This window comes from Garra rufa, chromosome 21 (genome assembly GCF_049309525.1).
Source record: "Garra rufa chromosome 21, GarRuf1.0, whole genome shotgun sequence".
NCBI lineage: Eukaryota > Metazoa > Chordata > Actinopteri > Cypriniformes > Cyprinidae > Garra > Garra rufa.
This window is the reverse complement of record NC_133381.1, coordinates 23263420-23289059: the sequence shown is the minus strand read 5'-3', so window position 1 is coordinate 23289059 and position 25640 is coordinate 23263420. Positions and strand designations below refer to the sequence as shown.

At 36.4% G+C, this 25640-nt stretch overlaps 1 protein-coding gene across 1 annotated transcript in view; it reads left to right on the top strand.

The window, feature by feature from the left end:
- The first annotated feature begins 804 nt into the window (after positions 1–804).
- Positions 805–25640, top strand: part of luzp1 (leucine zipper protein 1) — a 72015-nt gene continuing 47179 nt past the window's right edge. Inside the window, exon 1 of the mRNA XM_073826866.1 lies at positions 805–968. The gene's annotated coding sequence lies outside the window, so the exon portion shown is untranslated. The remainder of the gene's footprint in view (positions 969–25640) is intronic.

Below are 25640 nucleotides of genomic sequence, written 5' to 3'. Positions count from 1 at the left end.
CATGAGAAAAAAACACTGCAGTACAATTCTCTGGACTCTCTAGGTAAACAATTATCAAAAAAAAAAAAAAAAAAATTGGAAATTATATCCTTTGGGAGGCTATAATGGGGTTGTTTAGAAAAGGTGCCTGTCCAAATATACCTGAAAGCCTATAAAGCCTAAATGAAAACTCAAAACTTCATGAAACCTAGTGAGCACATGCAACAAATGATTCTAAACAAGCATGCAAAGTTTCAGGGAGACTGGACCACAGCTGGCACTATAACAGTCATAAACGTTAAAAAAACATCATGTCTATAAGGTAAATTACCAGGATTTGCCAAAAATGCTTTTTAAATCATTGATTTAGGTGGCTTGCTAAATAATATATAATGTCATGTTCCTTAATGTTTTAAAGCACTTGAACCCCAGTAATCGCTGCTTGCAGCTATATATAAAATATAATTTCAATATAATTTCTATTTGGTCACACAGAATATTACCATTTTTTATTTATTTTTGTGTTTTCACATTTATTAACTTTTTTTAAACATGTTTTTACACCTTTATTATTTGTACTGCTAAAAAAAAAGAAAAGAAAAAAAGTCCTACTTGTGAATATTCCGTTATTCCTCAAGCTTCCTCTAGAGCTCCGCGCTTGCCTGACCCGTCGCTCTTTCCCTCATCGGGGAAGGCGGGACCGTATTAACCGAGCAGGGCGTTCTTTCTGCGGTCACAGGCGGCGTAGTCGTTCTAGGGGTGGGTCTTTCTTGGCAAAGGAAAACCCACCTTTTTCATTGTTTGGATCTCGAAGGAATGTGATGGTTTGATCTTGCGGCGCAAGGGAGGGGGTGAGAGACAAGGAACTAGCGAGGACCCTGCTGAGAGCTGCTCTATTCATCCTCAAAAAGTCAAACGCGACTGAGTAGTTTGCCCTTCCAGAGAGCTACCTCCGAAAACCCGTCACAGTTCTTCTCCCGGTGCTCAAGGTAAGAGAAAACCGAAATGGGGTTATTAAGCTAGTTTAGCGGAAGGGGAGCTGAATGGTGGAATCTTGCCCCTAGACACAACTCCAAACTGCGGCAACTTTGCCACCCTCCTCCCCTCCTGTTCTCTGCAGCGGAGGAGCTCGATAAGCCGGACTGCGGCTATTTTGTGACTGATGTAGGAATGAAAGCGTCGTTGGGATGCTGGAGTAAACTTATCCGGGACTTTCCGAACGGCGGATGTTTAGCAGCCGAGCGGTAACTAAAACATAATCGAGTACTGATTTTTAGGGGGCTGAACCACCAGAGATTCCCTCTGTGTTCTGATTGAGGCGTTCTACGTCAGCAGCATTGCACTATGTAGCGAAACTCCATAAAGTTTACGTTTGCAGCATTTAAGCTCGCTTTGCACTTTGTGGCGCGCTAGCAGTGAAATGTCAAACCGATTTAAATTTCTCGCCACGTACACCAGAAGTTCCCAAGAATATTGTAAGTTTTCAAACAGGAAAAGTCGCTTTCTCTGAGAACAATACCTTAGACTTTGAGGGAATTTCGGTTGGTTACAAGATAGAGTCAAAATGGTTTCATTTTTACAGAAAGCAGTTTTCTCTGTGCTTAACCTTGAAAGCGTTTTTTCACACGTTTCTGCCGAATAAGCAAGCGAGCAAGACTCATTCCGGTGTGGGACTATGTTAAGGGCCTGTCAGATATCCCGTGTTACATTTGGATTTCTGTATCGTAACGTGTAGCTTTTTGACGCAGTGTGCGTCCCGACTTGCACTACTGTCGGCGCTAAGTCCTTGAATAGAAAATGTATTTCAAGCCGTGGCTATTAATGTTGACAGCCGTTATTAGAGATGCGAAATGCGTTCACACACAGTGACAGGCACAATTAACCTTACATGGCTCACATTTAGGCTTATATTAGTAATGGAAAGTCCTGTTTTTGCCTTGGCCTAAAAACCAGGTGTTTATTTTTGACTTGCGTGCTACAGCAAGATGTCGAGTAGAGGTCAAGAAGACTGATGCTTTCCTCATGTGTTTTGTCAGTCTGTGCATTGGTGTATCTTCATGTCCGAACTGAGAATACACACGCACGCAAATTTGTTTTATCTCGGTGATTCGAAGCTTTTTAATAATTACACCAAACGTTTGTTCTGATTTGCTCAGTGACTATTTCTGCAGGTAACATCGTTCCGCCAATAGGTGGCGAGAAGTGAGTCGACGCTTCTACATAGTTATATTACGCAAAAAGTATTTTGGATAAGTAGAATGGCTGAATACACCGTATATTTATATTTATATTATTATTATTATTATTATTATTATTATTATTATTATTATTATTATTATTCCAATCAGAAAAGTACATTTGAAAGTCTCCAATAATGCACTTTAATCGAAGATGGAATGTTAAACACGTCACATGCTTAACTAGACAGTAGAGTACATCATGTATAGTAGTGTTGTCACGGTACCAAAATTTCAGTATTCGGTACCAATACCAGTGAAAATCCACGGTTCTCGGTACCAATTTCGGTACCAAAGAAAAACACAATAACAGATTAATTGAGCAACACACTATTTTTTATTAATAAAGTTAAGCAAAAATAAAATGTACAAAAAAAACATTGTAAAAAAAAATTCTTTATACTTGCGTAAAATTTTGTTAGTTTTTCCACAGGTTAAAAAAGTATTTCAAGGATTGTAAACATTTTAGTAGTTAAATAACATCTAAATAAATTACAGGCATAAAAAATGTAAACAAGCTTCACCCAAAACTTTTTGTCATATTTCTGCTGCTGCGGAAAAACATCTGTAACTGTTGTCTGTTTTAGAGTTCGCTGGGGTCTTTCATGATCTTTTGCAACTGTAAAAAGGAAAAATATACTTAAGTAAAGCAGTGTGCTAAGTCTGACCAGATGTGACATTAGATCATTGACACCAGCAAAAATATTAATTTTCAGTAAATAACAAACCTCAGCTGTTATAATAAATTTAGATAAGATTACATATATTAAGACCAGTGTCTATCACAGATGAAAACTGCAGTATTTAAAACACTTTACAATTTTCATTAGTTAGATAGCATCGCCTAACAATAAACAGTAGTTACATGGCAATTATTCTTCGTGAGGTTAGGCTAATTTCAACATTTACTAATGCATAAAATCATGTTAATCTGTTAAACATGAACAAACATGAATGATCATGTGTTTGTATTAAATAAGATTCACAAACATGAATTAATGTTGTAAAAATATATTGTTCACTCACTTTAAGATTATGTTAGAATATGATGCATGAATTTGATCTTATTGTAAAGTATTACCAAACTAAACAGGGAATAAAACGTGTTTTATTTGATTGTACTTTTATTCAATCCAAACTGCATTCATATTTATTATTATTAATAAGCTTTTTAAACCTGCTAGAGTTATCCAGCCAAGAACGTTTTCTGACAGACTGATATTAAGGACATAAATTAACGTCACATTTGTACATTCTCTAACACACATATTTTGGATACACGGGTCATTTGTGTGTAAAAAAAAAAAATAGTAAATACATCATGTCCTTATTTTTTTTTACTCTAACAAAAGTTATAGGAGCGTTGTTTCTAATTCATTAAGGCCCAGCATATTAGCGTTAGCCGCGCTTATGCTAACGATTCACTACACAAACAGTGATGTTTATTTCAGTCTGACATTCAAATTAAAATACGCAACAATGCTCTAAATATGAAATTAAAATGAAACTTACCTACCTTGAAATATTTTATTTGATCCTGGAGTCGGTCTTTGAGGTGTTTTAAGTTTGATGTGTTTCCTCCTTTCGAGAGAACCTAGACAACATCTTTTGCAAATAGTTTTTTGATGATCTATGATGTTCGCCTTGTTCAGCCGCAAATCCAAACTATTTGGAGCAAGCCTGGCTCTTCTTTGTAAACAAGTGGAGTCAGAGCCGCGGCATCAGCAGCAGCGCTGGTGTTTTAATAAAGAGAGCGCAACTGCGCAGCGCGCACCTTTTGTATAGCGTATCAAGAACCGGGTTGACCGGATAGTCGGTACCACCGGTACTTAAGAAAACCTGGTACCGTAACGTTTTATTTTTTTTAGTACCGACTTGGTACCGAAGTACCGGGACTTTTGACAACACTAATGTATAGTATGTAATTTGGGACATAACTAATGGCTCATTCAGTAAAGTGGGTGTGTGAACTATAGTTCTTCCATAGTTGTATGCCTCAAACAGGGCAGACTTGAGTACATTTAAAAAATGGTTGTGAAATAGAGCAGGAATGATTTGCTCATGAAAAAAAAAAAACACTGCTAACATATACAGTATCACCAGTATTCATTTGTCAGGTTAGCAGCAGTGGTGATGGTTGGGGGGTTGGGGAGCTGACAGAAAAATGAAACACTAAGCACAGAGAGAACAGCAACCCCCATACAAGCTCCATTACATTAGGCAGGTGGGGCCCATAAAGCAAGAGAGGGATGACGATTACAGAGAGGACCTGCCATGACCTGTCCTAGACTCAAATGCAGAGCATTGACGGATTTCCAGTAAGACTTTGAGTCTACAACACTTGTCTGTGTGTGTTTTAGTATGAACGGTAAACTAGCCCACTCAACTAAATACTATTACAGTTTACTGGCACTTCAAAGTATTTAGGATTCCTTTAAGTTTTGGACTTGTATGTTGTTCTAGCCTTGTCTTTGTGTTGATATTTGTATGTTTCTTTGATAAAGCAGCTTCTGTATGTTAATGCATTAATTTGACAACTTAAAGGAGTAGTTCACCCAAAAATGAAAATTCTGTCATTAATTACCTACCCTCATGTCGTTCCAAACCCGCAAGACCTTCGTTCATCTTCAGAACACAAATTAAGATATTTTTGATGAGTTCCGAGAGCTTTCTGACAGTTTAAGACAGCAACGGAACTACCACAATCAAAGCCTAGAAAGGTAGTAAGGACATCATTGAAATAGGTAGTAAGGAAATCATTAAAATTAAATTTTGTGCTCACTGATAAGAAAGCGAAGTAATTGTTGAATAAAGTATCATATTTATGTCTATACAGGGTCAGAAAGCTCTCAGATTTCATTAAAAAATATCGTAATTTTTGCTCTGAAGATACACCAACGTCTTACGGGTTTGGAACAACATGAGAGTGAGTAATTAATGACAGAATTTTCATTTTTGGGTGATCTATCCCTTTAACTTCACTCTCACTGCATTCTTGCTGAATGAGAGAATTCATTTCCTACAAAAAACAATGACTTCAAAACAAATTAGTCAGATACCAATACTGACAGGATGTTTAAGATGCCCTCATCCCCAAAAACCATCAACAAGACTACATGATGTCAAGAAAATATGACATTAAGCATTAAATGTGACCCTGGACCACAAAACCAGTCATAAGTAGCAGGGGTATATTTGTAGCAATAGCCACAAATACATTGTATGGGTCAAAAATATTTATTTTATGGCAGAAATCATTAGGATGTTAAATAAAGATCATGTTCCATGAAGATATTTTCTAAATTTCCTACCGTAAATATATCAAAACTTAGTAATTATTAACATGTATTGCTAAGAACTTCATTTAAAGGTGCTATTCTCAATATTTAGTTGAACTTTGAAAAAAAAAATCACTCTTATGACTGGTTTTGTGGGCCATGGTCACAAATATAGGTACTGTGTTTGGTTGTCACTTGCAAAATCTGCAAAATGTTCAGATGGATGTCTGGACTACATTCTAGAGCCGGATGTATTTGCTTTCTGACAAAAGCCGGCTGACACTTTTGTGTTTTCTTTGTTTATTTCTATTGTAGCTTATCTCTCTCTCTCTGTGTCTCTCATGTGTTTCATGACCTGCTATGGCTTTTCACGTCCCTCACCTTAGACGGTCAAAGGTTGATTTCTGATGAGCTGTTATTGTTGGTTATACAACAGTACATGTGAACTTTGTCAGCTGAAACAGGATGGGTGGGTGTTTGTGTGAAAGCGAAGGCAGGGGCAGTTCTTTTTGCTCGAGAGAAAGTTAGGAGACAGTTTGCACAACGATCAAGCGTTGAATGCCGGTGCGCTGTAATTCCTGCCCTCCCTCTTTTCTTTATGAGCAGGCCCTGCTTCTGGTTTTGCCAGTCTACTGATTGCTTTTCCACTTGGAGGAAGCATGCAGCGAAATGCTTGTGATGGTTATCGGTGTCAAATAAGAGTAATTACCAGACTTAGCACCAGACCCGAGGATTATGGAGAGGCTAAATGACTAGTTTGAGGTTTAAATTGAATACTGCGGTTCAGTCCTGGTGTTTCCTCTCTTAATCTTCTCTCTTACTTTCTCAAATGAACCGAAAGATTCTGACACCGCATTGTCAGTAGGTCTTCGTTCTGTTGCAAAATCATTGTTTTACAGGAACGCTATGGGATAGTTTGGTACTTTACATGACATCATTGTTCTTCTTTCTCTGTGGGAAAAAGGCTGTGATTTGGCACTTCTTCTTAAATGCAAAGGGAAGTGAAATTTGTGTATTTTACCACATAGATGTACTCCTACATGTCAAACGGTAAGGTCGTTGTAAAGTTCATTGGCGGATTAGCTTTTGCCACCCAGAAAATCTGCTCTTTACATTAACATTAGCATGAAAATGTCAGTGGAAGAGTATACACAATCTATAAATAATAATGACAAAACTCTTTCAGTAATTCTTTGTGTTCCTGTGAACTGACATGTAATGAGGTGTTTATGGGGAAGGATGACCAGATCTGGTGCACAGCTGAGTGTCTCTTCAGTTTTGTACTGTCAGGGAGTGGGAGAGCTTGCTGACAGACATCCAGCTTGAGGAAGAGGTGTTAAAGTGTGAACACAAGAAGACTACAGCAGCTCCTCCCACACACAAACATACACTGAACCAGTCCAGCTGTCCTAGTCTGCCCTGAGGACTGATTTTCAAACAGTACCACAGGACTCAAAGCGAGGGTGCATCTTCTGAGACTATGTTTACACCTGGTTTTAAAGGGATTATGAAAATTCTGTTAACATTTATTTTCCTCATATCATGTCAGACCTTTATAAGTGCTAAGAAAGGTATACTGATTATTTGACTCTCTGCAAAATATATTCTTAAAATTTCTAGAATCTGATCTGGAAAGCCATCTAAACCCAAGTGTGCTAAGTTCAGGTGTGAAGATGGTCCAGAATGTTTTGTGATCAAGTCGAAAATGCATGTGAGCAAACCACCTGTGGTCACATTGTGCCATTGTTTGGTTAATTTTTGCAGTCGTCATCTATTAATTTCAAAAGGGATCCAAGCAATCAGATTTCGCATGGGATTCAGGATGGTCACATGTACCCTATAGAATAGACAGAAGACTGTAGGCCCATTTTGTCTGCAAATTTTAACCAAATGTTTAATAAAGTGACCACATCTTATCTGTCTATACATTTGATAGGTGTATTAAAGGATAACTTCCGCCAAAATGCAATCTGGGGTGTTTTTTTGTATTGTAAAACAAACTTATATCTAAAAGCATAATTACGATGAAAGAGCCACTTTTAAGTTTGACCGTGATTTCGTTTTCTGGTCAAATGGCCGTGAATGGGAGTGCTACTTATATCGCATCAAAATCGATATTTTTAAAACACTAAGAAGGCTTGACACACCATGAAATTTTGCTCGAAGTATCGCCTGGGTCTCTACACATGAACTCGAGCATTGAGAACATTGTTTGTGTACACAGTTTACTAAAAAGAAAGGTTTTGAACAACTCACTTTCACTGTTTGAGTTTCCGCTCGCAGCCATCTTGCCAGTCAAGAAGTGTCGATCTCCGAATGCGACGTAATAGTGAGGAGAGTAAAGATGGAAAGCTCCTAAAACATATTTCCTTTATTATTATTATTATATAGATATTGCTAAGTGATCATGCTTTTTTCATTGGAATTAAAACTTCATGACATTTCGTCCTATGGAGTCCATTCATTCGCATTTGGAGATCGACACTTCTTGACTGGCAAGATGGCTGCGAGCGGAAACCCAAACAGTGAAAGTGAGTTGTTCAAAACCTTTCTTTTTAGTAAACTCTGTGTACACAATGTTCTCAATGCTCGAGTTCATGTGTAGAGACCCAGGCGATACTTCGAACTAGGGCTGTGCAATTAATCGAAATTCGGTTTCGATTTCGATTTCAGCGTCAAACGATCATGAAAATGCAGTAATCGAAATGAAACGATTATTGCACCCCATTCCGCCCCCTTTCCAGTGGTGCGCTTTCGCTCCTCCATAAAAGCCTAATTTCACATGCATATCAGCAAAATCATGTAACGTGACTTTCATAAAACGGGACGTGCTTGATTTCTTTGATGTTGTGTTTTTAATAGCGCGTAAGAAAACTTGCGCTGTTCTGTGTAACTTATGCGCTCAGAGGCGGAGCAGAACGCGGACATGAAAAGTTATCTTTTTACTCAAGGTGCGCCTAAACGCTGAAATACACGCACAAATATTTCAAAATGAGGCGCTTGGTGATTATTCATGTAAACCCTTGTCAGTTATGTATTAAATGACTATAAACAGTTGAGAATGAAAATACATGTGTAACAGTATATTGGATCCGTGTGGTTAAGCGCAACACATAATATTCCTTCTGCCGTCTCTGTGCCTAATATGAATAAAATGTAAAAATACAAAGAGAAAAATCACTCACTGCTTTTGAATGAAGAACGTTTGTATTTTTAATAAGAATCAAAGCATGTTTAACTATTTCAGTGAAGACACTGTTTTATTTTACTTTCAAATAATTACATTCAATTTCTGTATAGTATTGTTAGACTTTTAGACTTGCATAAAAGTATTCAGTATTTTCTTTTAAAGCACTGTTTTTTTATTTGTATCTTTTTTCTCGTATTGCTATCTTTAAATTAATCACTATATAAAGTTTTGGACCTTGTCATAATCGTTTAAATAATCGTGATTACAATATTGACCAAAATAATCGTGATTATGATTTTTGCCAAAATCGAGCAGCCCTACTTCGAGCAAAGTTTCATGGTGTGTCGAGCCTTCTTAGTGTTGTAAAAATATCGATTTTGATGCGATCTAAGTAGCACTCCCATTCACGGCCATTTGACCAGAAAACACGGTCAATCTTAAAAGTGGCTCTTTCGTCGTAATTATGCTTTTAGATATAAGTTTGACTCGTTTGCAATACAAAAAACACCCCAGATTGCATTTTGGCGAAAGTTATCCTTTAAAGAGAAAGTTTACCCAAAAATGAAAATTACCCCATGAGTTACTCACCCGAGCTATTCTAGGTGTATATGACTTTCTACATACACCTTGCAGATCTGCAAAATGTTAATTATTTTACCAAAATATGAGGGATAATACGAAACGCATGTTATTTTTTTATTTAGGACTGACCTAAATTGGATATTTCACATAAAAGACGTTTACATATAGTCCACAAGAGATTAAGTTGAGGGTATAGATAGATAAATTTCTATCTTCTGGCAAACATGTATCTTCAACATGTATCTTAACAAGTATCTTTTGTAACTTCTGAAGGACAGTACTAAAAAAAATTATATTTAGGCAAAATAAGAAAGAAATCTTCATTCTGTTCAAAAGTTTTCACCCCCTTGCTCTTAATGCATTATGTTTTCTTCTAAAGCATCAGTAAACCTTCTGTAATAGTTGCATGTGAGTCCCTCAGTTGTCCTTAGTGTGATAAGATGGATCTCAAAATCATACAGTCATTTTTGGAAAGGGTTAAAATACACAACAATGCTGAAAAACCAAAGAATTTGTGGGACCTGAAGGGTGTTTCTGAAGAACAGCAGGCAGTTTAACTGTCCAGGACAAACAAGGGACTCATGAACAACTATCAATAAAAAAAAAAAACTAAAAAAAACCTGTGGATCATTCAACAACATAATATTAAGAATCAAGTGTATGTAAACGTTTGAACAGGGTCATTTTTATAAATTCAAATATTCTTTTCTCTTTTGTGCTATATGTAAACATCTTTTATGTGAAGTATCTTATTTAGGTCAGTACTAAATAAACAAAATATGAACATTTTGCAGATTCTGCAAGGTGTATGTAAACTTTTGTTTTCAACTGTATATTGGTTGTTGGCTATTAAAAAAAACCCACGTCATTTGACCACTATTCATATACAAAAACTCACAGCAGTTAAGTAATAGATGCACCCAGCCAGAATTGATATCCCAAGTACTGCACTGCGTCTAGGATTGCTGGTGTGCTTGGATCTGCTCAGACCTGCTCGTTCTGTGATGTTTTACATCATAGAAAATACTTGTAAGAAGAACTCATCAGGTTCTAAACCCTCAAAGTCATCTGTAAAGGATGTCAAATGCCTTTTCTCCTCGAAAGTGCCCCACCCTTTCGCTGTCTCATCTGCGCACAAACACGCCCGTGTTTACATTTGAGCCTGTGTACAGAATACAGAAGATTGATTGTGCGTTAAAGAGCAGGTGCGCATTCATATGGTATTTTTACACCTGGTATTAAGATCCGTGTCCGTGATGAGATTGGAAATGTTCAACCGAGACAGATTGCTGTTCACACCCGGTGTTAACGTGCATCTCCAATGCTTGTCAGTCAGCAAATGATTCCTCATTGATCTTTGACCCCGTTTTTATGTGTGACTGCTGTTGAGTGTGGGTACGAAAGTGGGAGTGTGCTAGAAATATCTCTAAGGTCTCCTGAAATAGCTCGGAGGATCCAGAGTGATGCACACAGAGCAGCCCACATGCTCTGTGATGGTGTAATGTTCTCTCTGTATCCGGGACGGCACGCTGGACACAGCTGCAGCACTCTGCCGCTGCAGAACCAAATGGTTATATTTAAGTTCATTAGCTTCTGTGCGTGTTTGTGTTGGGTGGAGATGGGGAATTCCATAAGGGATCTTGCTGATGCTTCTCAAGTGCTGTCCTGATTTCCTTCTCCTGTGCTGTAAAGTCTAGTTAAAAGTAAAGTCTAGCCAATAGGCCTCTTACAGGGTTTTTCCCACCTTTAGTCTATGAATCACTAGGACTGGACAAGATACTGGGTATTCACAATCAGAGCTGGGTGGATTACTTACAAATTGTAGTCCATTAATGATTACAGATTACATGATGAAAACTGTAGTTAGTAATCTAATCTACACTACCAGTCAAAAGTTTTTGAACACTAAGATTTTTTTTAAATGTTTTTAACAAAGTCTCTTCTGCTCACCAAGCCTGTATTTATTTGATCCAAGGAACGGCAAAAACAGTACAATTTTGAAATATTTTTACTATTTAAAATAACTTTTCTATTTGAATACGTTTTAAAATGTAATTTATTCCTGTGATTCCAAAGCTGAATTTTTAGCATCATGACTCCAGTCACAAGATCCTTCAGAAATCATTCTAATATTCTGATTTGCCGAGTAGAATTTTTTCAGGTTTCTTTGGTCAATAGAAAGTTCAGAAGAGCACCATTTATCTGAAATAGAAATGTTTTTAACACTATAAATTTCTTTATACTCACTTTTGATCAATTAAAAAAAAATATAAACTGACTCTGAGCTTTTGATTGTAATAGTGTATGTTACAAAAGCTTTTAATTTCAGATAAATGCTGATCTTTGGATCTTTCTATCCATCAAAGAATCCTGCAAAAATGTGCTCAACTGTTTTAAATATTAATAATTAATAATAATAATAATAAAAATGTTTCATGAACAGCGAATCCGCTCATTAGAATGATTTCTGAAGGATCATGTGACACTGAAGACTGGAGTAATGCTTGTGAAAATTTAGCTTTGATCACAAGAATAAATTACATTTAAAATATATTCAAATACAAAGCAGAACAGATTTCTTTAAAAAAAAACAAACAAAAAAAAAAACATCCAAAATCTTACTGTTCAAAAACTTTTGACTGGTAGTGTAGGTTACTCATTTTAGGGTAATGTATTCTGACTACTTTTTAGATTACTTTTCGATTATTTTGGCCAAACTTACCATTAAATGTACCATATGTATAAAAAATATATTCCATTTTTGATGTCAAAATCATGAATGTCTGTCTGTCTGTCTGTCTGTCTGTCTAATCATTTTTACTCTAATTGCTTATAGTGGTTTGGTCAAGGCTCCTGATTGAAGATAATTTTTTTTTTTTGTTTTCTGTATTATATTTATACCCAATACTTTTACTTCCACAACAGGATTCATTCACCTCTTTGCTGTGAGGCTGTTGGTTTTTTAATTCTGCACGGCATTGCCTTTTTTTACCTTTCACATGGAAACACAAGCAGAGATTCACGGGTCCAGCGCTGACCTGATTTCCAGTCTAGCAGAGAGGTTCAGGCATGGGCACGGAAATAGGCTGTGCCCTACCTCCCTCCGCACTGTTTCGCACTGATGCATGAACTCTAGTTTTAGCTGACGTTTTAGCCACGTTGCTGTCTACACACAGACAGTACTATAAAGTTCAGAGTGGATGTTATTGAATAAACACTGAATGGACCCATCTGTCAAACATCTGACAGATTTTTTGGAGAGCGAGCCATTGCTTTCGTAATACTTGTGTTTACTGCAATCCGCGAGTATAATGCAGCAAGGAGAATTTTGAGGAATGCGATTTTACTTTATCTTGAACATCTGCCATCACCATTATTCGTTTGTGCTCTATAGAGGATAGCAACATTTATTTGCTTGAGTGTACATGGGCCCTGTTCCGAATGCCACCCCAATCCTTGAAGTCTGCCTCCAAAGTCCACACTTTGACATAATGCTGGTTAGAAGTCTAGGTTAGTGTTGGCCATTATTACAACCACAAGTTCGCATCAAGTTCACCATTTGGGTTGTTTGAGCTGATGTATGGAAGATTAAACCAGGGTCGTTTGACATGAATGCGGCTTCTTTGTCAGTATTTCTGTTTCAGATCAGATATACAAATAACCATTTCCTTTTTTAGCTAAAAAATTCCCTTTTCTGATTTTGCTGGCTGAAATGTCAGGGCACCTCTACTTTTTCAGTGGCCTACTCTATTTTATAGCAATTATCAAAATAAATGCTTGATGTCTAATAACCCAAATCTGTTTTATCATCTATAGGACCACATTAATGGGAAAAAAGGCTCATTTTAAGTTCTTCCGCTTCTTTGCTTTTGCATTGCATGTGTCAAATGGATCTACACTACCAGTCAAAAGTTTTTGAACAGTAAGATTTTTATGTTATTAAAGAATCTCTTCTGCTCACCAAGCCTGCATTTATTTGATCCAAAGTACAGCAAAAACTGTAGAATTTAGAAATATTTTTACTATTTAAAATAACTGTTTTCTATTTAATTGTTTTCAAATGTAATTTATTTCTGTGATTTCAAAGCTGAATTTTTAGCTATTACTCCAGTCACATGATCCTCCAGAAATCATTCCAATATTCGGATTTGCTGCTCAAAAGAAACATTTATTATTTTTAAAGGTTGTATCAGCGATTTCTAGCCTAAAACATAAAGTGTCAATTTCAGCTTACCTTTCTTCACGATCCGCTCGCTGCCTGCCCCATAAATTGTCTGTGAAAAAACCGCGTCTCTCTGGTCAGCCTAGGGTCCGAGATATGCCAAAAAAACAATCGGCACTACCAACCTTTCCACACAAAAACAAACAGTGTTCCAACCAATCAGCGTCAGGGGTTTGGTGTTGTGGACTTTCGCTCCGCCTCCCTCACGTCCCAGCACCAGTAGGAAAGTCCACAACACCAAACCCCTGACGCTGATTGGTTGGAACACTGTTTGGTTATCTGTGGTGTGTTGATAGCGCCGATTGTTTTTTTGGCATATCTCGGACCCTAGGCTGACCAGAGAGACGCGTTTTTTTCACAGACAATTTATGGGGCAGGCAGCGAGCGGATCGTGAAGAAAGGTAAGCTGAAATCGACACTTTATGTTTTAGGCTAGAAATCGCTGATACAACCTTTAAGTTGAAAACAGCAGAGTAGAATTTTTTTTTCAGGTTTATTTGATGATAGAAAGTTCAGAAGAAAGCATTTATCTGAAATAGAAATCTTTTGTAACGTTATAAATGTCTTAAAAAAAATTCTGACCCCAAAGCTTTTGAACGATACAGTGTATAATGTTACAAAAGCTTTTTTATTTTAGATAAATGCTGATCTTTTGAACTTTCTATTCATCAAATAATCCTGAAATAATGCACTCAATGGTTTTAAATATTGATAATAGTAATAAAATGTTTCTTGAACACCAATTCAGCATATTAGAATGATTTCTGAAAGGTCATGTGACACTGAAGACTGGAGTAATGATACTGAAAATGTGAAGCTTTGATCACAGGAATAAGTTACGTTTTAAAATATACGGTATTTCAATAGAAAACAGTTAAATTAAATAGTAAAAAGATTTCAATATTTTACAGTTTTTGCTGTACTTTGGATCAAATAAATGCAGGCTTGGTGAGCAGAAGAGACTGAAAAATCGTACTATTCAAAAACTTTTGACTGATCGTGTGAGGTTTTTTTTTTTTTTTTTTTTTTTTTTTTTATTCAACTACTTTTAAACCCTTAAGCTGTTGAAGAAATGTTGAAAAATGAGAGGGACTAAAACATTGCCCAGAGGGACACCACATATCAAACTAATGAGAACATGTTAGCATTTGATTGGCATTTTGAAGTACCGCTCAGCATTACAGGGGTAAAAGACTGAACTGTATCTGAGAGCCGTATCAGCTGCATCCGTTTGTTGGTTATGATTCATCATCATACTCAAAAACCATATTCCTTTTGAAGAACAGCATAAGACATCCTTTGTCTCATTCTTGTCTTTCGCACACAGAGATGCACCAGAGCTAATTCAAGGCATCTCTAGTGTGGTTTATCCGGAACTGTGCTATCTTTTATTAGAGGCAGGATAGCTGTGACCTGTGAACTGTGTAAACACATTGAGAAAGTTAAACTGAGACTGACGTACGTTTGGTCTGCTCTGGTTCGTGGCTGATTCTCCCTTATCTCTGATAGAAAACATGTTTCTACTGTGACACTCGATTGTAAACATTTTCCTGGGTTCTGTAATGGCTTACATATGGTTTAGAATTTTTGCAGTTTAAAAGGGCATTTCAAGCCCAAAGCCTGAAAACTCTGCCCTTCCCGTCTTTCTTGCATGGTACAACTAACTCTGCTTTTACTTTTGTCAAATGACACAGTTAGAGTTATTAGTTTTGCAGACGTTTGTTGTCAAGAAGACGCTACGAATGAGGATAAAACCTCACGAAAAGCAGTGTAATATCTCAGACCCCAACTTTTTGTTTTTACTTTAGATGAAGCCAAACATATTCAGGATGTTTTCCAAGAATGTTCTACAAAAGCTCTTTTGAGGCATAACAAAATAGAAATGACCTCTAGGAATGGCGCACATTGTGTGCAGATGTTCAGACTATTGTTTTCACTTTTTCTGAAGAACATTTATTTGAGAAATGGACGAAATGTGAACATTAAGACTAATGTGTGACTGGTTAGAACAAGACTTCCCACTTTCACAGTCAAAATAGATTATTTTCTCCATCTGGATTGGTTTATTTATGATTAATTGAATACTAAGTTTCGCTAGTACATCTCTCAGATGTTTGCTCTTTAAAACAGCTTAAAGAAGATTGTTAGACATAAAGTGGACAAGATGGCACGTAGGAATAAAACGTAGGAATTCAAAACATTTTAAAACATTTAAGAGTGTAGCTCCTGGACTGCAATCTTTATAACTGTGGAAGAGATAGAGGAAGGTTAAAATATCTTTCGTATAAACTCACCTGTCACATTTCTTTCGTGAGTTCTGTCTCATATATTTATAAGGGCCGCTCTCAATGAGATGTCAGCTCAAACCAGGCAGTTAAATGTTTTCTCTTTCCTTCTTTCGTTCTCTGTTCATGAGGTATTTTTGGAACTTAATGAAAAGAGAAATCCGAACTGCTTGGCCTTAAAAGGGATGTCTGGGTCAGCTGAGTGGAAAGTTGTGTTATTAATGCATTTGACGTCTCTCTCACACTGTGTTTTGTTAAAGGGGCTGGAGAACACAGGAATGCTCTGGGTTGGATGGTTAAGTTGGGCTGGACTCAATCTTTGGCGAGGGAGAGGGGAAAAGGGGCATAGTTAGCATTTTTTAGAAGCCTTTCCAGCTCGCTTCAAGGTCCACTTTTTGCCCACTGGGACATGCTATGGATGAGGCTTGTGTAACACTCAGAATCCTGTTCTGTTCTGAGAACTTGAAAGTAACTTAAAAGAACATTTACTAGAGAAAAACAGCATGAGTTTCGCCCATTAAATGAATCTTTCTGTCTCAGCAGAAACTTTGGGTTTTAACAGCTCATCATGTGGATACTGATCTTTTTCTTGTGTCTTTCCCATAGATTATTCTGGAAATTGTACTCTGTTCATAAAGAAGTATGTTGGCTGTATGGGTGACTGTGTCACGGGCCATTTACATGCTTATTAAAGAATGGATGAAGAAACGATTGTTGAGATTGGAGCATATTGGTGGTTTTCCATGATTATTTTTTATAATTGTGATGAATTGTAGTATGGGGGCTGCAGAAATTAGTCTGTTTGTTTGAGGTTGATTTTGTGTGCTGCCTTTGTTTGGAGCAGAGAGAAAGAGACAAGTGCGATTGTCAAACTTGTTAGAGGTTGATTTGTAGGGGTCTTTTGTGTAGTTTAGTGACATTTCAGAGTGTTCATTATGAAGAAAAGGAAAAAAAATATTGCACCAAGTACTTTGACATGTACTCTTGGTATCAATGTCCCACCTCCTCACTTTTGCATGTGAGTATTTTGACAACATGATCGAAATAAAATATAAAATAGTAATTTCCAGACAAAGCATTATGAAACCATTTACTTACAGTTTGTGATGCAGCTGCAGTCAGATCTAGTACCGATACATATTTCAACAAATGTTTCTTTGTGAAAGGTCTGCCTCGTTTACAAAACATGCTCTAAACAACAAGTCCGAATAATCCTCTGACATGATCTGGGATCCTTTTGATATCTGTACAAAGACAAGGACAAGCTGTTTAAACCAAACGTGTTAAAGCGAACGTTCTTTCACTCTATTTGTCGTATTGACGACAGACTCCAGCATGTTGACTGTGTCAAAAAGTGAACGCACATCTGTATACCGTATCCAGTGTTTACAAGGCAACGGCAGTGATTGTAATTTCTATTTGCTTTAGATACGGCGTGACATTCGCATTCAGCGTATTCAAGTGCGATCGTCAAACTTGTTGGAGGTTGATTTGTAGGGGTCTGTTTTGTAGTTCAGTGACATTTCAGTGTTTATTATGAAGAAAAGGGAAAAATATATTGCACCAAGTACTTTGACTTTTACTCTTGGTATAAATGCCCCGCCTCCTCACTTTTGCATGTGAGTATTTTGACAACATGATCAAAATAAAATATAAAATAGTAATTTCCAGACAAAGCATTATGAAACCATTTAATTAGAGTTTGTGATGCAGCTGCAGTTAGATCTAGTACTGCTACAGCTTCCAACAAATATTTCTTTGTGAACTCTGTGGCTTGTTTACAAAACAACATGATCCGAAGTCTGAACAATCCTCTGGTCATTTCCAGACAAAGCACTATGAAACCATTTACTTACAGTTTGTGATGCAGCTGCAGTCAGATCTAGTACTGCTACATATTTCAACAAAAGTTTCTTTGTGAAAACTCTGCCACGTTTACAAAACAACATGCTCCGAAGTCCGAACAATCCTCTGACAAGATCTAGGATCCTTATGATATCTGTACAAAGGCGCGAACGAGCTGTTTAAACCAAACGTGTCAAAGCGAACGTTCTTTCACTCCATTTGTCCTATTGACGACAGACTCAAGCATGTTGACTTTGTCAAAAAGTGAACGCACATTTGTATACCGTATCCAGTGTTTACAAGATGGCGGCAGTAATTTGTAATTTCTATTTGCTTTTGACACAGCGTGACATTCGCATTCAGCGTATTCAAGCGCGATTGTCAAACTTGTTGGAGGTTGATTTGTAGGGGTCTGTTTTGTAGTTTAGTAACATTTCAGAGTGTTCATTCTGAAGAAAAGGAAAAAATGTACTCAAGAAAAGGAAAAAAAACATATTGCACCAAGTACTTTGACATGTACTCTTGGTATCAATGCCCTGCCCCCTCACTTTTGCATGTGAGTATTTTGACAACATGATCAGAATAAAATAGTAATTTCCAGACAAAGCACTATGAAACCGTTTACTTACAGTTTGTGATGCAGCTGCAGTCAGATCTAGTACCACTACATATTTCAACAAATGTTTCTTTGTGAAAACTCTGCCTCGTTTACAAAACAACATGCTCCGAAGTCCGAACAATCCTCTGACATGATCTGGGATCTTTTTGATATCTGTACAAAGATGCAAACGAGCTGTTTAAACAAAATGTGTCAAAGCAAACGTTCTTTCACTCCATTTATCCTATTGACGACAGACTGTCTGTATACTGTTTCCAGTGTTTACAAAATAGCGGCAGTGTTTGTAATTTCTGTTTGCTTTTGACGCGATGCGACACAACACTCAAGTGTGTATTCAAGTGTCAGCCGTTAAGCGACTGAATGCCAATGGGCGTGGCCTATGATGAGAAGACTATTCGTCAATGCCTTGCTCTGGAGGCAGTGTTTATGCAAATATTTGTGCCTGGGTGACGTCACCTTGCACCTCGGATCCAACTGAGACATTTTCTGAGGGTTATTACATAAATGCATTTTTATTGATAAGGACAATTTAAGAAATTATTAAGTATACAAAGAACTCTATGTCAAAAGATCACGACCCCTTTAAAATGGGAAATATCATAACAGGTTTTTTCAAGACATTTGTATGTATAAATTGTTTTTAATTTTTTTCTTTTTTCAAAGGCAGTGTAGGTGATTTGGTTCAAAGACATTTTTAGTTATGCTGGTTGAAAGTAAGTCTCTTCACATTCAAATTTCAGTTACTAAGTTAAGTGGTCTAAATGTATTCATACAGTCAATCCAAAAATTATTCAGATGCCAGATATAATTTTAGATTTTTTTACTAGTGGGTACAGGACACTATAGTTAATTTATGTAAGTGTGTATAGCAAAATAAAGTAAACTGATATTATACCCCAAAATTCTTTATACAGTGGACTACCAGTAAAATTGATTATAATTTGGGACCAGAATTTGATTTGATTTGACACTTTGACTTGACCATGTTTTGTTACATACATTTCTATCAAAGTTATCTGACACTATCAAGATGAATTTGTTCTGACACAGTTTAACTCTTGAGTTCTTGTCATATTTTACTGCCATTTTCTAAACTATAGCAAATAAACTGTGATAATCTAAGAAATGTTAAAGGTATCTGAATAAATTTTGGTTTGACTATATGTATTTATATCATCTGTGGAAGGCGTAGGACCATAAAATGTTTGTCCAATCAAAATCTTCGGTTCGAAGATTACTATATGCTGTTTTGCTTGCCTGTCAATGTATTTATTTGCATACACGCACGATACGTCATCACCGCATTCCATTATGCTATTGTAGACCCAGCGAGAATGGGAGGCGTTATTATTGTAGTATTATGTGCTTTGTACTGTAATGATTTCTCACTGATGAATGAGACATGAGGTAATCTGACAGCGTTCCATTTAATCCTCCATCAGCGCCATCGCTCATTGTGTCGCTGGTTAACTCTTTGGCGTATGTTTTGTAGGTGTGGCATTGCATAGTGATTATGCAGGAAAGGTAGGATCTTGCTTTTAGAGCTAGTCTTTCCGAAATCACCTATCCTGCCTTTTAGTGTTGTCAAAAGTCCCGGTACTTCGGTACCAAGTCTGTACTAAAAAAATTTAAACGTTACGGTACCTGGTTTTCTTAAGTACCGGTGGTACCGACTATCCGGTCAACCCGGTTCTTGATACGCTATACAAAAGGTGCGCACACACGCACTGCGCAGTTGCGCTCTCTTCATTAAAGCACCTGTGGTGGCGGTGCTGCTGATGCCGCGGCTCTGAATCCACTTGTTGACAAACAAGAGCCAGACTTTTACTCCAAATATTTTGGATTTGCGGCTGAACAAATCGAACATCATAGATCATCAAAAAACTATTTGCAAAGATGTCGTCTAGGTTCTCTCGAAATGACAAACACCTCAAAGACCGACTCCGCGATCAAATGAAAGAGTTCAAGCAAGGTAAGTTTCATTTTAATTTCATATTTAGAGCTTCTGTCACGAACATTACTGCATATTTTAATTTGAATGTCAGACTGAAATAAACATCACCGTTTGTGTAGTGAATCGTTAGCATAAGCGCGGCTAACGCTAATATGCTGGCCTTAATGAATTTGAAACAACGCTCCTATAACATTTGTTAGAGTAAAAAAATAAGGACATGATGTATTTACTATTTTTTTACACAAATGACTTGTGTATCCAAAATATATGTGTTAGAGAAAGAACAAATGTGTCGTTAACAATGTTTATGTCCTTAATATCAGTCTGTCAGAAAACGTTCTAGACTTATTCTTGGCTGGATAACTCTAGCAGGTTTAAAAAGCTTTTTAATAATAAATATGAATGCAGTTTGGATTAAATAAAAGTACAATCAAATAAAACCCGTTTTATCCCCTGTTTAGTTTGGTAATACTTTACAATAAGATCAAATTCATGCATCATCTAATATAAACTTAGAGTAAGTGAACAATATATTTTTACAACATTAATTCATGTTTGTTCATGTTTAACAGATTAACATGATTTTATGCATTAGTAAATGTTGAAATTAGCCTAACCTCACGAAGAATAATTGCCATGTAACTACTGTTTATTGTTAGGCAATGTTATCTAATAAATGAAAATTGTAAAGTGTTTTTAATACTGCAATTTTCATCTGTGATAGACACTTGTCTTAATATATGTAATCTTATCTAAATTTATTATAACAGCTGAGGTTTATTTACTGAAAATTCATATATTTTTGCTGGTGTCAATGATCTAATGTCGCATCTGGTCAGACTTAGCCCACTGCTTTACTTAAGTATATTATATTTTCTTTTTACAGCTGCAGATTGAGGAAAATCATGAAAGACCCCAGCGAACTCCAAAACAGACAACAGTACAGATGTTTTTCAGCAGAAGCAGAAATATGACAAAAACTTTTGGGTGAAACTTGTTTACATTTTTTATTCCTGTAATTTATTTAGATGTTATTTAATTACTAAAATGTTTACAATCCTTGAAATACTTTTTTAACCTGTGGAAAAAATTTTAACAAAATTTTATGTAAGTATAAAGAATGGCACTGTTTGGTTTTTTTTGTACATTTTATTTTTGTTCAACTTTATTAATAAAAAAATGTGTGTTGCTCAATTAATATGTTATTGTGTTTTGCATTGGTACCGAAATTGGTACCGAGAACCGTGGATTTTCAATGGTATTGGTACCGAATACTGAAATTTTGGTACCGTGACAACACTACTGCCTTTAATAAATTAAAACATCTGGACAAAATGACCACGCCATTGTCCCACTAATTTAGACTTAGTAGTTTAGTGAATGTTCTTCTGTGGAGTTCAGATGCTGTGTTCTGCTGTTTAGTTAAGGTCTGGCCATCACCGTGCGTCACTGCAACAGGACTGTTCTTATCTCACTGAAAGAGGAGCAGAGCCTGCTGTTGCCGCTGAATAAAATGATTACAAAAAAAGCCATCACTGATGTCATGGTCACCCTGACAACACACAGGATCAGACCAAGCTCTCAGAGTCCTTGGCGATGCCTGGTGTCTTGCATTTCCATAGGAATGGCTGTCGGACATATTCTGACCATCCCGCTTCCTGTCGATTGGCGACAAGGTGATTAGATTTAGAGCTGTCAAGTCAGTCTGAGTATACAGGACTAAAGGCCTGAATATAGAGACTGTACTCTAGATCGTTCTGCCTTTTTGATTGTTATTTACAATTTTAGGACTATTTGCTTAATATTTTTTGGTGAATACAAAGTTCTAAAGAACAGCATTTTTTTAAAAGGCACAATATGTAAGATATATATTTTTTTATTCAAATATCCAAAAACCACTAGAGCAGTGTGTTATATTTTGTATCCTTTTGTACTTATGTTATCCCAAATGTTTCCAAGAATGTTTAAATCCAGAGAAATAAGTAATTTTAACTAGTGACCCATCCCTTGTCATTGCGTCACCAATGCATCGGCCAATGCATTCCACGCACAATCATGGTGCCATCAAACTACGCCTTTGTTTCTTTGTTTGTTTTGAATATGTGCACTGAAAACTATTCTTTTCTTTTTTTTAACTTAAACGTTTTTACTGCCACTTTTAAACAAATTGAATGTGTCCTTACCAGTGTTGTTTTTGACAACCATCTTAGATTTAGTCTTAGTCTTTTGGACTAAAATGCTTATTAGTTTTAGTCAAATTTTAGTCACTTCTATATTGTGATAGTTTTAGTCCAATTTTAGTCGACAAAGTCAAAAAGGTTTTAGTCCAAAAAAAAAGGGGAAAAAGTCTTTTAACAAATTAATGTAGGTCAGTAAGTATTTTGCTGTTGGGTAGTGTCACTTATAAGTTGTGAAAATAGCAGATCTATAGTTCAACACAATGTGAGCTTCCGGATCAACTATTTTCACCAATAATTACAATAATGAAGGAATGGTTTTAGACATAAAAGACATATATTTGAAATACACCCATAGGTCCTCTCACCATTTGAGACCACCCTGTGTGCAAACTGCTGCCATCATGGTTAATCGTCTGTCTGTCTGAGTGACAACAATGTGACGTGTTGAGCATAACCAAACAAGGATAGAATGCTAAAACGGCTTGCCATACTAGTATGGCAAAGAGTATTTAATGCTAAAACGGCTTGCCATAGCGGCAGATACTTTTTCGGTTTTAATTGGCATGCAGAAAAAGCAGAAATGTCATGCATTTTAAACGTCTGACGGACCACCCACCAACATTTTCGTCTATTCTCGTCTCGTCAACAAACTCACACACGTCTCGTCATGTTTTAGTCATCAAAGAGCCATTTTTATCTCGTCATCGTCTCGTTATCGTCATGAAAAAAAGTGGCGTCAACGAAATGATTTCGTCATCGTCATCGTCGACGAAAACAGCACTGGTCCTTACTGTAATATTAATCCAAAAACCTTTTGAAAGTTAGATATTGCATTTCATTGTCATCTATCTGGCTTGCAAAGGCTCGTCTTGCTACAGCAAAGACATGTATGGAATCCCATTTCCACGACAGAATAAAAAAAAAATGTTATTGCAACTTTTTCTGACAATTCTTTTTTCTCAATTTTTTTCTCTCTTTTTTCACAATTGCAAGTTATAAAGTTAAAATTTCGAGTATAAAACTCACTGTTCTGATTTTTTTTTTTCTCAGAATTGAATGATATAAACCCTCAATTGCAAGAAATAAAGTCAGAATTGCAAGATAAAAGCTTTTTTTTCCACAAATGTGAGTTTGTATCTCGCAATTCAGACTTTTTTTTGTCTCGCAATTGAGTTTTTTTCTCAAATTGTGAGATATAAACTTGCAATTGCGAGTTATAAAGTCAAATTTTGAGAAGACTGGAGAAAAAGACTGAAATGTTCTCAGAACTAAGTTTATATCTCTCAGTTCTGACTTAATTACATTGTACAAGCTTCTGAGGGAAAAAAAGTCACAATTGCAAGATGTAAACTCGCCATTCTGAGCAAAAACGTTTAGAATTGTCAGAATTGTGAGTTTATATTTCACAATTTTGACTTTTTCTCAGAATTGTGAGTTTATATCTTGTAACTCTGACTTTATAACTCACAATTGCAAGTTTATATCACACTATTCCGACTTAATTTCCCAGAATTGAACAGTTCTGAGAAAAAAAAGTCAGAATTTGGAGATGTAAACTTGCAATTGTGAGAAAAAAGTCAGAATTGTGAGATATAAAACAATTTGAGAACTTTTTCTTAGAATAGTGACTTTATTTCTTAAAATTGTGAGTTTATTTCTCAGAATTCTGATGTTATAACATGGTCAGAAATGGGGGATTTAAATTTGCAATTTCAAAAAAAAAGTCAATTGCGAGAAAAAAAGTTTGAATTGCAAGATATAAAATCTCAGTGCAGACAAATAGTCAAAATTGCGAGATAAAAATGTGCAATTCTGAGTTTGTATGTCGTGATTAAGACTTTTTCGCTATTGAGTTTTTTTTCTCTCAAATTGTGAAATATAAACTTGCAATTACGAGTTATAAAGTCAAATTTTGAAAGGAAAAAAGACTGAACTCCCGAGTTTATATCTTACAATTCTTACTTGATGGTGATTTACGTGTTATAGTCTGAATTATGAGATACAAGCTTTCAGAATCCAGAATTGCAGGTTCATATCCCGCAATTATGACTTTATAAGACGCAATTGCAAGTTTATATCATGCAATATTGACTTAATTTCTCAGAAGTTGGGTTTTCTAAAAAAAAGAAGTCAGAATTGCGAGATGTAAACTTGCAATTGTGAGAAAAAAAGTCAGAATTGTGAGATAAAACGTCACAATTTCCTTTTTAAATTTTATATTCAGTCGCAGAAATGGGCTTCCATAGACACGTGAGACAAAACTAGATTAACTGATAGAAATCAAATGGGTAAAAAGAGGTTAAAGATTGTCTGCATGTATGTAAGAGAGTGAGAAATAGTGGCTACCCAGGCACCTGTATCAACATCCTGAAGCTGACTTTCATAAATCCTGTGCTGTGGTTGGTGGGATTGATTGAGGAGGAAGGGGGATATCAGTGCAGACACACTGAAACAGGAAGCAGCGTGTAAGCAGAACACATGGGGAAATTCAATTCCAGACGCTCTCCTTGCCTCTGAGCAAGAAACATGCTTTAGTAGCTATGTCTCTAACAACAAAGAGTAAATATAAATGTAAAGACAAAAAATAAATAAATAAATAAATAAAGCAGTGGGTGAATAAAAAAGAGAAATCTGAGCTGAATCTTGGCCGGCGTTTTACTCGGCGGTTGGATTCCAGCACCGCTGTCAGTCCTTGTTATGTCATCAACTCTCAGTCCAAGAGTGGGACAATAACTCCATGTCTGTTTCTCACGTCCAACTTTCCATCTGTCAACGGTTGCTCTTTGATTAAAAACCTCATTAGACGCACAATGTTTAGCCGATTTGTTTTGATTCGCCTGATTGAGTGTCAGCAGTGCTTTTGTGAAATATTTCAGCATTTGTTAGCATGTATAGAGCAACATGTTCACATTGATTTAAGAGCTTATTAACTTCATGATTCATTGTAAGCAGAGCTAGAGGGACCAAGCTTGTTGTCACACTCATACTCACCAACGCAGAAAAAAAGTGTCTTTGTTAAAATAAATTGGCTTTGTTCTAGCCCCTTATATGTGCTCAAACCAAAAATCGTGGAAAACTTGCATGAGAGGTATGATTTCACCATACTTGAGAAGAACCTCCATCACCATAATCCTTCTGAAGTCCTAAAACCCTCTCAAATCTTTGAAGCTAAGACGCTGCCATTGAAGCTTTCCTTTCGTCTTTAGCCTGGGCTTATACGGTGAGGTCCACATTGTAAACCTGGAAATAAATAAAATAGTTTTGTATTT